General features: G+C 43.5%; 1 protein-coding gene across 1 annotated transcript in view; it reads right to left on the bottom strand.

Moving 5' to 3' along the window:
* ADCY1 (adenylate cyclase 1) overlaps window positions 1-14,153 on the bottom strand; it is a 144,957-nt gene that overhangs the window by 70,738 nt on the left and 60,066 nt on the right. The window lies entirely within an intron of this gene.

A 14,153-nucleotide genomic window follows, 5' to 3' on the forward strand; every position in this document is an offset into this window, starting at 1 on the left:
GGTCAGACCTCCCCACCCACAGGGCAGACTCCCAGGAGGCAGAAGGCACTGGCCAAAGCTGAATGTCCATCTGCTCATCTGTACAGTGGTATGAATAGAACAGCAGCACCAGCCTCGCAGGACACGTGTAAGGTGGAGAGAGTTAACTCTAAGACCCTGTATTGTCTTACTTGGATCAATCAGTGTCAACTGGGATTATCATCATGACTGTTGTGTTTATTTCAGGGACAACATTAAAACAGCAGCTCTAAAACATTTCCATTTCAGGACCCCTTTATGTCTTGAAATCACTGAGGACTCACTAAAAACAAAAACTTTTTGTGTAGGTGGGTTATAGCTACTGATATTTAACAATAAGAATTTTTTCACGTACAAATGCATTTAAAATAATAGTGAATCCACTGCATGTTAACATAAATAACATTTTATGAAAAATCATGACATTTCCCCAAACAAAAGACAATGAGTGAGAAGCACAGTATTGCAGTCCACTTCTGTGAGCCTCTGTGGTGCCGTTGTCTCCAGGGCAGACAGTGGATTCTGTGACCCACTTCTGCATCCAGGCTTTGTGCTGTGCTGTCTCTGCAGATGGCCGTGAAGGAACCAGCCTCACACAAGCACAGTGCTGGATGAGGAAGGACCTCAGAAGTCCCCTGAGATGGTCTTATAATGCCACAGAACTCCTCCAGCCACTCTGAGAACACATCGGTGGCTTATATTTAATGTGATCCTTTGGTTTCTTACAAATGACTGGGGCCCTGCAGGTCCTCTCGAACGCTGAGTTAACACAAGTGCATTTGGGATAAGAATTATCAGCTCTCATGATCCCTGTGCTCACCTGTGCCCCACATTCTTAGAGAAGAGGAACCAGGGCCAGCACAGAGTGAGTCAGGACAGGGACAGGCCACACCGACCGCTGGGAGCCCCAGTTCCCAGGCTGAGCAGGGATTGGCCTAGCAGCTGAATGGCCTGTCCATGGAAGTATCTTCCCAGAGCTGAGCAGACAGCTGATGACCCTGCTGCTGTCCTGAGCTGCCCTCAGGCCTGGCGTTGCAGGGACCTTGAGAGATGGCCCTGGCCACCGCCCAGCATCAGAGGAGGGGGCACTGTTGGGCATATAGTTGGCTCTCTGCCCAGCTCCTTCCACCACTGAGCCTCCCTCAGCACTCCAAGACCGTGGACGGGAGACAAGGGGAGGAGGTGATCAGAGACTTCAGTCTGTGAGATGGACACTGAGGCCAGCCTTGTAAAGCCTAGGATCCGAGTCGGCTCTGTCAGAGCCTGGCAGGCTCCTCCTGCTGACAGGGAGCTGGTCACAGAGAGGCTGGTGACAGTCCAAAGACATCCAGGGTCTGGCCACTTAGGGTCTCCTCCATCTCTGCATGACTGTAACAACTACTTAGCCCTTAGAACCCTGGCCTCCTCATCTGTAGAAGGGGGCTCTTCCCACCTGCCCTCATTCCCCAGCAGGCTGAGCTGCAGCTGACATGAGCCTGTGTCAGGGGCCTGGGAGCACAAGTTCAGAGCTGGATAGGTAGGTCTACTCCACCCAAGGGCAGGCTGCTTGGCCCCACAGCTGCTGTTTCCCAGGTGTCCAAATGTTTCAAAGGGCTCAGGATATGCCTGCTTGGAGGACCAGTGATGATCTGGGCAAGGGTCTCCGTGCAGTGGCTGGCACCATGGTTACTGTCACTGCAGCAATGACAGGGACTGGAAGCACAGTCAGTGCTCACAGAAAGTACCGTGTCCTGTACCAGGGAAGGTACAGCCAAGAGGCCACAGAAGTGACCTGGACACAGGGTTGCTGCCTGGTTCCAGTGCCAGCCCCTCAGGGCCCAGCTTGAATGACCATTCACTGGTCCCCAGGGTGGGCTGCGAGTGCCAGTCTCTGTCCTGCAAAACTGAAGGCAGGGCCCCTCAGGGACTCACCAGGGATGGGACTGGCCAGCCTTCTCAAGCCATCTTCATCAGAGCCTCCAGGCCCACAGTCAGCTCTGGGCTCCCTCCTGGGACACTGCCCTGTCCCCATTGGCACTGCCCTGGCATGCCCTGTGCATTCAGGCCTGCTTCCAAACATCTCCCAAATGTCCTCAATGGTCAGAAGCAGGCCTGAATGCACAGGGCACGCCAGGAAGGGGAAGCAGCCACACCTCATACTCAGGCTTCCTCCACCTAGACGCTGCCACCTCCCACCCCCTCCCTGAGATTAGAAACCCCATGAGCACTCACAACCTGTGATGATAGCCCTGACACATCAGGATTTCTTCTCAGAGGTCTCAGAAGAGGGCTCAAGACCCCTCTGGGAGCCCACAAGAGCCACAATGCCCACTGGCTGCTGGAACTCTTCTTGCACATGGTTTTGGGAGGGTCGCCAATCCCCAACTCTAAGGACCTGTGCTCTGGACGTCAAGGACTTTGAGGGTGATGCGGGTCCCTGATCATCCCTGCATCTCATGCACGTGGGTGGACTCAGGGATTGTGGGCAACTGCTAGTGTCCCTGCCCCCACCTCAGCTCTGAGCTGTGTTCCCAGCATCTTTCCAGGGTCCCATGGGTACCAGGGCCTCCTGGTCATCTCTGTGAGTCCAGAACAAGCCTATCCCTGGAGTGGCACAGGTGTGCAGGACAAGGCTGCTGAAGGGATGAGTGTGCATGAGTGAACAGGCCAGTCAGATCTGATGGTAGCAGGGCCTCCAGGGTAAAAGGCAAAGGTGGGGCCTGTCAGTACAGCTGCTCCAAACAGCCCACCCTGTCAACCCAACTATGCTATTTGACACCAAGACTTGGCATGGCCACTGCAGAAAAGGACATTGCTGTGGGGCTGGCTGGGGTGGAATCTCAATTACCATCCCTACAGGAGTCCTATGTAAAAGGAGGCATAAATAGCACACAGGAATGAAGGCTAAAGAGACGCCCACGGAGCCTCAAGTGTGACCGTCACTGCATGGTGTGGGTGAGCTGTGAGTGGGGAGAACCTATCTCTGCATGAGGACCAAGGGCAAAGCCATCTAGCACAGACTATCCATATGCACATGGTCAGGTGGCAACGCCTTACAAGCAGATGAGGGCTTGTGTATTCTAAAGAAATTGTCCAGAACAGTTGTCTTTAGAACAGCAATCCTCTCCTAGAACCTGGGCAACTCATACCATACACACACGTGTGCACAATTCCAGCTCACTCAGCATCACACATGAGTCTCTGGAAACTGTTCTGAGATGCAAAGCTGAGGACCCTCCTGGGCCTTCATGGCATCCCTTTCCCACCCACCTCCACCACGCTAGCACTAGTGGAGACAGCTTAGGACAAATGTTGACTATATTGCTTTATTTTGTCTTTAATCTCAGAGGCCCTGGCTTTTATTAGCAAGCTTAAGAGATCAAAAAAGGTATTTCTAATTGGTTTTAGTGTTTCTGTTTTTAGACTCTTTTGTATAAATATGGAAAGTCAGCACCTAGAGTCCACTGCAATAACCACAGGAAGTGTTGTGTCTCCTCCAAAAGAAGAAAGAAGAAGATGAGATGGAGGGTTGGCAGGGGCTCAGAGGCATGTTCAGCCCTAAGGGACAAGAGCTGCCCCCTCCCTCCCAGGCTTGAAAGGGACAGGACTGCAGGCAGGTGACATGACAATAGAAGCTTCTCAGTACAACAGAGCTGCTGCAGGAGAATCCAGATAGGAAAGTGTCCTGATTCGCTCCAGGTGTGGCCTAAAGAGCTGCAGCCAGCTTGCAGACAGTCTGGGCCCATCATGGCCTTGCCTGAGCAGGCAACCACAGAGAAGGGTCTAGAACAACAAGGGCTCACACAGGCCAGTGCACTCTGACCCTGCCCAGCCCCAGGACCCGTCCCAGAAGGGCACAGAGGTAATGTCTAGAAGAAAGCAGAGAGTCAGTGGCTCAGGAAGATCCACTGCCAATTCTAGAGCTCTGACATGCCCAGGCCACTCTAGAGCCAGCTCTAAAACAGTAGAGTCCAGAGAGGTCAGAGGACGACGCGTGGACTCGCACACCGCATCCCAATTCTGAGAAGACAGACACCTGGGAGAAGGAGAGGATGAAAAGCCTGAATCAATCCAGTTTTTGCCCGAAAGTGACTGCATCCAAAACCCAAACTGGCTAAGTCCAATTAACTTTGTAAGACTGGAGTGTTTGGCTATCAGTGGAAGAACGAAATAAGAAATTTTAGAAAACCCTAGAGGAAGCTTCCTGCTACAGAGATAGGGCAGAAGAGCTGAAACACAAGAACTCTGCAGATACCTGCCCATCAACAGGATCAAATCAGGTCCCTGGAAGCCTCCCTGCCTCAGGGGAGGACTGAGGAATCAGCGTGCCCTGTTGGGAAGCATTCTCCAGGAACAGTTTCACAGTGCATGCACTACCAGCATCAAAAAGGAACCAAAAGGAACCATGGAGGGGCAAGGGGAAACCCAGCACAAACGTCTAACTACACGCATGGGAGGAACAGTGGGCAAGGGAGGGGTCTCTCCATGTACCTTGACTTTGGTTTTTTACTGTGGAACTGAACCATGCAATTATGTGCCTAAAAAGAAAAATTAAAAGCAGTGATACCTAAAAGATCGAAACCAAAATGAAATAAACCTGTTACCAGCATGACCACAGAGAGAAGAATTATTCCAAGCGATGAGAAAACGCATATTTGACTGTATGTCTGGTAGAATATAATGCAAGGACAAAAATAACCACAAAGAAATCTCCAATTGCATTCAGCAGACTTATTGTTGAAAATAATATTGGCAATGTTATTTTGAGCCTACTATATATAGAAAGATGAAACAAATAATATTACTGTCATTAGAATTTTCAGCATCACCGAAAAGATACAAATATAAAAACCCAAGGAGTGAAGTGAATTGGAAATATCAATATAAACTCATAATTTATTTTTATTTTCCTAAAAAAAATCCTATCTCAATGCCCTAAAAAGCCTTGGACCAATTACAACCCAGATTATGGTGCTGAAAAACCATTTCCCACTGAAAGAAACCAGGCCTTCTAGTAAAATGCTTAGTCTGAAGATGCTATTCAGAGGTGACTGACCTTAAAAAAAAAAAAAAAAAGACAGAAAACAGAAAGTAACCTGAAGGCTCCCACTTGCCAAAATAGGAAATTTAACACCAAAAATAAAAAAGACGGCAATCGATCAAAACACATCAAATTTTTAAAAATCCATGACTTCATAACGGGGTGCTGATTATTATTTTGAAAACTGATAAGTAAAAAGAATCAAATATTTACTATTTTTGAGAATAACCAAATAGCCGAATAAGTATTCTTTTTTAGAAAAAAATCATGAGCTAATAATGCTGAAGAAATTAGGGAATTAAAAACCTCCATCTTGCAAAGTCAAATGCAACACAAAATGTCAGCCATGCTTGCAAGGCAGCTGCTATAAAACCATTGGGTGCAATGTGGATGGGAGACTATTGATGGACGGGTCTCACTGATAACCACTCCACCATCAACCTCAACCTGGCAAGAAGAAAAGTAGCCAGCACCTGCCTGCTAGAGAGAAGCAATGAGAAGTGCACAGCCACCCAGGGAAGGGTTATTAAAACAACAACAACAAGAACAAAAGCAGATCCAAGAAACTACTAAGTCTCCTGAAGATCTACCAGTTCATAGAAGCCAACAAGAGGGCAGGAGGAGCACATAAAAAAAAGTCACAGAGGATGGGGGGCCAAAACGGGAGGGGCACTGTTAAAGATTAAAAGGGAAATCCCAACACTAGCTAATTCCTAGAAACGGTAAATACTTTCACATGCAAACCAACCCATCCCCAGTCCATGCCCTGACCACCCTTTGTCTAATCTAATTCTCACCTACCTGCCCTAAATCACCCCCTGGCCAGGCACACACCAGGGCCCACTCCTATAGCCCAGAGCCCATGCACATTATTCAAACTATCTAATCCTAAACCTGATAAGCTGCTTAACCTGCCCCACCCCTTCCTTCCCCTGAAACCACAATGAAGGCTCAAGGCCACACTGTCCCCTTCCTCCTTCTGCCTGCTGATGACCTGGTTGCTCACTGCGTGGCCCTGTTTGGCATGGTGTGCATACCCTCTGGTCTACAGGCTATAATAAACTTCCCTCAATGGCACGGGACTGTCTGTGTCATTGTTCAGTCACCTCCAAATATTAAAATCTCGCAAGACAATCAAGACATATGTCCATCTCATTTGTATCCTGGTTGGAACAAATCAGCCAGGATGAAAAGACATTTTTGAGACACAAGGGTGAATCGAGCCCAGATTGGTTTTAGAGATGATGTAACTTTCACCAGTTTGGTTGGGTATGATAATGGTATCGTGGTGGTGCCAGGTGAAATGTTCTCAGATGATAGAGTTAAAGGATTTATGGAGGAAGTGAGATGATGTCTAGGATTTGAGGGAAGGCAGAGGGTAGAGACCAAACAAGACTAACCAGACATTAACAATTGTTGGAGCTACGTTACGGATGAGAATTCACTTCAGGCCTCCAGTGTGGCCAGTTTTTTAGCAGCTCACAGAACTGGGGTACGGGAGCAGCAAAGGATGTATAGACTCTCCAGTGTCCTTTTCACATTTTATAGTCACAGAAACCAAGACATGAGGACGACGTGGGTGCAGTCCTTGCAGCTGCCTTGTGATTCTTGGCCTCGGAATCAAGCCCAGTGAAAGGATCCACAAGGAGAGCAAAGGCTGGGAGGGGCTCAGGAAGTATGGAAGTGAATACACAGCTCCATGAACCTGAGAGTTGACAGGGACAGCTCTGTCTCCTGGGCTGGCTTCCATGAGTCCCTTTTGGAAATATCCAGAGTAAACATAAAATAAACGAAAAATAATGACCTCACTAACACAAGCCATAATAATGTCATCTTTTGACATTATTTGACATCTTTTGTCAATCAAAGGTTGAACAAAATGGTCAGATTGTGACATAGAACAGGGACCCCTCTTAGGGGTCTGCAGGACCCCACAAGCATGGAAATAAAGGAAAATCCTGAGTTCCTTCAAGGGAAATTCCAGGCTCCCAGCTAGCCCTGAGAGGTAAATGAGCAACTTGATAAGCAAGAAGGTAACAGTAGCTTAAAACAATAGCCAAGGAAGTTAAAGTCACTTTAACAATAGTTAAAAGTTAAAGGATGTTTGGTTCCCTATAGAAAATAAAGATAACATCTTAACATATGTCCCTGAGTTGTTTTTTAGAAACCTAGACCCCAAATGGATATGCTGGCGACCTCAAATAATGAAGAACTGAGGACTGAACTCCGACTGCCAATCTTTGTCCTAACTTTCTTCCTTAAGGGCCTGCAGGAAGTCACACCCACAAGCCAGACCTGACATTCTTTTCTGTTGCCTCTGACATTTTAAACAAAACTTCTCTTCTTTAACCAATTAAAAATCAGAAAATCTTTGACTTTGACTCTACCTAGGAGTCTTATTCAAGATACCCCTATACAAGATATCCCATCTTTTTAGGCCAAACCAGTGTATAACTACCATGTATCGATTTATGATTTTGTCTGTAACTTCTGCTTTCCTGAAATTTACCCCTGCCTTTAAAAACCTTGCTTGCAAGCCATTGGAGAGGTTCTGTCTTAAGCGGGAGCTGCTCAATTCTCCTTGCGTGGCACCCTGCAAATGAAGGCCCTTCTTTCTCCTGCTGTAGATATTTCTCCCTCCATGTAGATATTTTGGCTTTCTGTGCTGGGCAATCAAACCTAGGTTCAGTTGGGTAACAACTGCACCATAAAGCCACGAATGTTGGCCTTGTCATCTGTGACCAGGAGGCCCAGTACTGTGTCAGCCTGTAGCAGGATTCTTAAACCCAGCACAACACTTGTCTTATATTTCCTTAAAGCAAATTATATGAACGCAAGCGATCCTAACTTAAACACTCATTAAATCATTGCTCAAATACTCCTCTGTGTTGGGTCACCATGGATCAGAATGTCTACTGATGTGTCCATGTTTGGGGTCAGCACAGTCTTTCAGAGGCCATCAGCTGGCTCAGCATATCCCACAGGATTACTTAGATCCAGGTAGCCTCAAGCCCAGTCCAGGGAATGGGAATGTCTCATGGGGGTTGTCTAACCTCACCACACTGACCAGTCTACTCTTGCACTGATCCCCATCAGGTACCCGCTTGTACCATCTGAAATCTAAATGCATCTCTGGCATGCACCAGGAAACAGTCACTGTGGGGCTGAGAACTTACAACAATGTGAGGTGCTCTCATTGGGAAAAAAAATGTTCCCAGAAGGGTTCTGGGAGTTATGACCAGAACTAAGGGGCTGTGTCCCCACCCACTTGAGGAATGGGATCAGGATGAGCCCCAGGCAGCCCAGCTGATAACCGGCCAAGCTAGGATTGTCTTATCTCTGCAGATGGCACACAGTGAACCCCTCCATGCTGCCCCACAGTCTTCTGGAAATGGATGAAGGAACTGTATGCTTAGTTCAGTCAGTTCATGTTCCTGTTAAGAAAACTGACATCCAGAGAAGGGGCCCTGTCCCTCCACAGGTGAAGATGGAATGAGACTGGGCCTCGGCAGGTGTTTCTCATCAATTCAAAGGGGTGTGGCCAGTCTTCCAAATATACATGGGTATTAAAGCAAATGTAAATCTAACAAGTATCCAATAAATGGGGAAAAGGTAAAAAATATTGTTCACATCTGTGACTATCAACCATGGCTAAGGAGGTAAATAAACCATCAGCTACTATCAAGACTAAGGCAAACATGTTCTGTGTTTGTTTAACTTCCCACAGAGACCTTCATAGAGAAAGATATGTTTGGACTGCAGCTGTGTGTAATTTTCCAAGCCTGCACTTCACAAGGGCCACTTGCATCACCAACACAAGGGCCTCAGACATATGACAAGTATATCTGTGGGACACACATCCCATGTGGTCCTACTTCATGGGGGCCACCTGCATCTCCAACACCAGAGACTCAGAAACAGGCCCTTGCAGCCATCAATTATACAACCTGGAGCCTACAGTCTAAGCATGACCCATCCTGTACCAGTGGGCTTCAGTATGCATGGACATCTGGCAGCCACGACTCACTATAAACCATTAGAAGGAAAGGCAGCTCTTTCCTGCATATAATGCCCCTATGGAGACCAAAGCATTTAAAAGACATGCACCATTGCTGCCGTACTCCCAGACACAACGTGAGCACATCTGAGGGACACGCATCTCACATGCTCCTACTTCACAGGGGCCACCTGCATATCCAACACCAGGGACTCACACACAAGACCAGCACATATGAGGCACACACATCCTCCTATGTGCTCCTCAAAAACTGACTCAGGCAGATTAGAGTAAAACATACACTTGAAAAATACGCAACACCAACAATGCACAAAGAAAAAACAAACAAGTAATATAAAAAAAAAAAAAAAGGAGCAAACTGGGTCATTCCAATTTTGAACTTTCAGGCAGTTACCTCAACAAAAGGAAAAAAGATTCAAATTGAACTTCTGAAGATGAAAACTAGAGTGTCTGAGATGGAAACTATACTGGATAGAATTAATGACGTGACATACACTGCAGAAGAAAATAGCCACTATCCAAATGAAATAGAAAGGAAAAGAATCCAAAAATTCTGAAGAAAATAACCAATGAGCTACAGGCTCCCTCAAGAGTGGAACTCCCTAATACATGTGGAACTGATGTCCCCGAAGGAAGAAGAGGAGGAATCATAAAATGTATTTGAAAAAGGATCACCCAGGTTTTTTGTTGTTGTTGTTGTTGTTTTACAAATTTGATTTAACCGTAAAACTACAGATGCAAGAAGCTCAACATAATGCTGGCATAGGAAACATGAAGAAAACTCAAATTCACATCAAAATCAAATTTCTTAAAACCAGTGATGAAAAGAAAAAAAAGTAGACAGAAAAGACCTATTTCAAACAAAGAAAGAGAGTTGATGGCAGACTTCTTATTGGAGACAACATGAGAGAAGACAATAGAACAACATCTTTAAAGTTCTGAAGAAAACAAAGCAAAACTGTCAACCTAGAATTCTCCATGCAGTGAAAATACATTTTAAAAAATTAAGGCAAAATAAAGAGTCTTTCAGAAGTACAAAAATTGAAAGAATTCATCACCAGCATACCAGCACTACAAGAAATTTTTTAAAAATTATTTTATCTTTTCACACATAGGGTCTCACTCTATCACCTAGGCTGGAGTGCAGTGATGTGATCATAGTTCGCTGCAGTCTCAAACTCCTGGGCTCAAGCGATCCTCCTGCCTCAGCCTCCCAAATAAGTAGGACTACAGGTATGTGCCACCACACCCAGTTATGTTTTTTCTTTTTTTCAGTAGAAATGGGGTCTCATTATGTTGTCCAGTCTGGTCTCAAACTCCTGGCCTCAAGTGATCCTCCTACCTCAGCTTCCAAAGTGCTAGGATTACAGGTATGAGCCACCACACCCAGCCAAAAGAAATTTAGGCAGAAATACAAAACACAAAGAAATATAGACTGCATAAATGAATGAAAAGCAAAGGAAATAGTTACTACATGAATAAACAGATCAGATATTTTTACTGTTTAAATTGCTTTGAAAGAGAATTGACTGTAAATAAAATGTAAAATGGAGTTTATAACACTAGAAAAAGTAAAATGTATGGGAACAACGTCATAAAGGCCAAGAAGGAAGAAACAGATGTATATAATTGTAAGTTTCTTATGCTGTAATTAATAAATCGTGATGGTAGACCGCTAAAAGTTAAAATATCTATTATAAACTTTAAAGCAACCACAAAAATAACAAAACAAAGAATTACACTAGTAAGCCAATAAATGCAGTGAGATGGAATCATAAAACATAATAAATTGGCAAAATGGCCAAAAAAAACAAAAAAGGGAACAAAGAACAAATGAGACAAAAAGCGAATGGCAAGGTAACAGTCCAAACCTCACCACATCACTAATGCAAATAGTCCAAACACCCCAGTTGAAAGCAGAGATTGTCATCTTAGGTACAAAAAACAAAATAAAAGCAAAACTAAGAACAAACTTCAAATAAAAAGACACAAACAGGCCGGGTATGGAGGCTCATGCCTGTAATCCCAGCACTTTGGGAGGCTGAGGCAGGCGGATTCCCTGAGGTCAGGAGTTCGAGACCAGCCTGGCCAACATGGTGAACACACTTCTCTACTAAAAATATAAAAATTAGCTGGGCGTGGTGGTGTGCACCTGTAATCCCAGCTACTAGAGCGGTTGAGGCAGGAGAATCTCTTGAACCCGGGAGGCGGAGGTTACAGTGAGCCAAGATTGTACCACTGCACTCCAGCCTGAGCGAGACTCTGTCCTAAAAAACAAAAACAAACAGACTAAAAATAAAAGGACGGAAGAAGACACAGACCCTCCATATCCATGGGTTCTGCATCTATGGATCCAACCAACTGCAGATGACAGAATGTAGTTAGGCCTATCAAGGTTGTATCTATCTGAACATGTACAACTTTTTTTCTTGTCATTATTCCCCAAACAATACAGCATAACAACTATTTACATAGCATTTACACTGTGGTAGATATTATAAGTAACCAAGAGAAGACTTAAAATATACAGGAGGATGTGTATAAAGGTTATATGCAAATACTATGCCATTTTTTATAAGGGACTTGAGCATCCAGATTTTGGTATCCATTGGTAGTCCTAGAACAATGCCCTGTAAGTATCGAGTGACAACTATTCTTTCTGACAACAGTCAAAGGAAAGTTGAAATGGCTCTATTAATATCAGACAAATGGGATTACAAAGCAAAAAATATTACCAGAATAAAGAAGGTCATTTCTTAATAATAAAATAGTCAATTTATCAAGAAGACATAACCATTACAAATATTTAAAAATTGAATAACAGTTTAAGAATACATGAAGTAAAAATAGAACTGAAAGAAAAAATATACAATTATGTTGGAGATTTTAATACCCCTCTCTCAATAATTGAGAGAACAAGTAGCCAGGAAATCAATAAAGATATAGAAGACATGAACAATTCTATCAACCAATTGACCTAATTGGTACTTACTGAACACACTCTTAACAACAGAATTCTACAAAATCAGAGTACTAAACCACCAAAGTAAGCCATATTCTGGGCCATAAATTTAAGAGGATTCAAATAATAAAAAGTATGTTCTCTGATCACAAAAGAACTAAATTAGAAGTAAAAAACAAGATCTTTGAAATATCCCTGAATCACACCTCTAAACAACCCATGGGTCTAAAAAAAAAAAAAAAAAAATCAAGAGAAATTAGAAAGTACTTTGAACAGAATTAGAAAAACACAAAACATACCAGAAACTATGAGATACTGCTAAAGTAATACTTTCAGGTGAGTTTACAACAATAAATTCTTATATTAAAAAACATAAAAAATGTTTAATTACTGGCTTTGGCATCCACCTTAAGAAACTACAAAAAGAAGAACAAATTAAACCCAAAATAGCCAGAAGCAAAACAATAATACAGATATGAAAAGAAACTAAATAGAAAAAATAGAGAAATCAATCAAATGAAAAGCAGTTATTTAAAAAAAAAATCAATGAAATTGATAAACCTCTAGCCAAAATGATCAGATAAAAGAGAAGACAAACTTACCCAAACCATGGATAAAAGAGGTGACGTCACTATAGATTCTACAGATATTAGAAGAAAAACAAGGAAATACTATGAAGAACTACTGCCAAGCTTATTTAAGGAAAAAAAAAAAAAAAAAACTGACCTCACTAGCTCTATTTAAAGAAATTAAATTTGTAGTTAAAAACTTTTCCACAAAGAAAATATCAGGTCCAGATGGATTCATTGGTAAATTCTACCACACATTTAAGAAGGAAAGAATACCATTTCTACAAAAACTATTCCAAAAAATTCAACAAAAGGAAATGTTCCCAAACTCATCTATGAGTTAAGCGTTATCTTGACACCATGTACAGAATAAGAAAGCCACAGACTAATATCTTTAAGTAACATAAATAAAAAATTTTCTAAACAAAATTTTAGAAAAGCAAAGCCAACAATAAATAAGGATAATGCAATACAAATCCTCCTCAACGGCCAGGTGCGGTGGCTCACGCCTGTAATCCCAGCACTTTGGGAGGCCGAGGCGGGTGGATCACGAGGTCAGGAGATCAAGACCATCCTGGCCAACATGGTGAAACCGCGTCTCTACTAAAATACAAAAAATTAGCCAGGCATGGTGGTGCACACCTGTAGTCCCAGCTATTCGGGAGGTGAGGCCGTGGAATCGCTTGAACCCAGGGGGCAGAGGTTGCAGTGAGCCAAGATCGCACCACTGCACTCTAGCCTAGTGACAGAGCAGGATTCTGTCTCAAAAAAAAACAAATCCTCCTCAACTTCTGATGGGGTTACAACCCATAAATGTATGGTAAGCTGAAAATATTGAAAGTCAAAACTGTATGACTGATCGGGAGCTGTGGTTTGCTGCTGTCTCCCAGCATCACAAGAGGAAGGCACTTTGTATTGAATGTGTATCATTTTCCCATCAACCTAAAGTCAAAACAGCATATGTCAAACTATCATAAGTCGGGGACCATCTTTATGTCCAAGTAGGGCTTGTCCAAGGAACAAAAGGATGTTCAAATATCCTACCATCAGTCAATGTAATTCATTATATGAGCTGACTAAAAAGAAAAACCATATGATCCTTCCAATAGATGCAAAAGAATTAGACAAAATTCAACATCCATTTCTGATTCAAAAAAAAAAAACTCAGCAAACTAGAAATAAAAGGAAACTTGCTCGATAAAAAGTATCCACAAAAAATCCAACTGGTAATATCATATTTAATGATGCAAGACAGAATGCCTTCCCCTAATGTTGGGAACAAGACAAGAATGCCTGCTCTTGACACTTCTATTCAACATTGTACTGGTGGTTCTAGCCAGTAAAAGAAGGCAAGAAAACACAAATAAAAGGCACCCAAGCGGGAAAGGACGAAGAAAATCTGTCTTCATTTGCAAACAACATGATGATTTATGTAGAAAACGTATGTATACGGAAACCTACTAGAAATGAGTGAGCTCAGCGGAGTTTCAGAACAGTTTACCAATACAAAAATTCAATTGTACAGTTGGCCCTTGAACAAAACACAGGTTAGGAGTGAAAACCCCC

This window comes from Hylobates moloch, unplaced genomic scaffold, assembly GCF_009828535.3.
Source record: "Hylobates moloch isolate HMO894 unplaced genomic scaffold, HMol_V3 SCAFFOLD_1, whole genome shotgun sequence".
NCBI lineage: Eukaryota > Metazoa > Chordata > Mammalia > Primates > Hylobatidae > Hylobates > Hylobates moloch.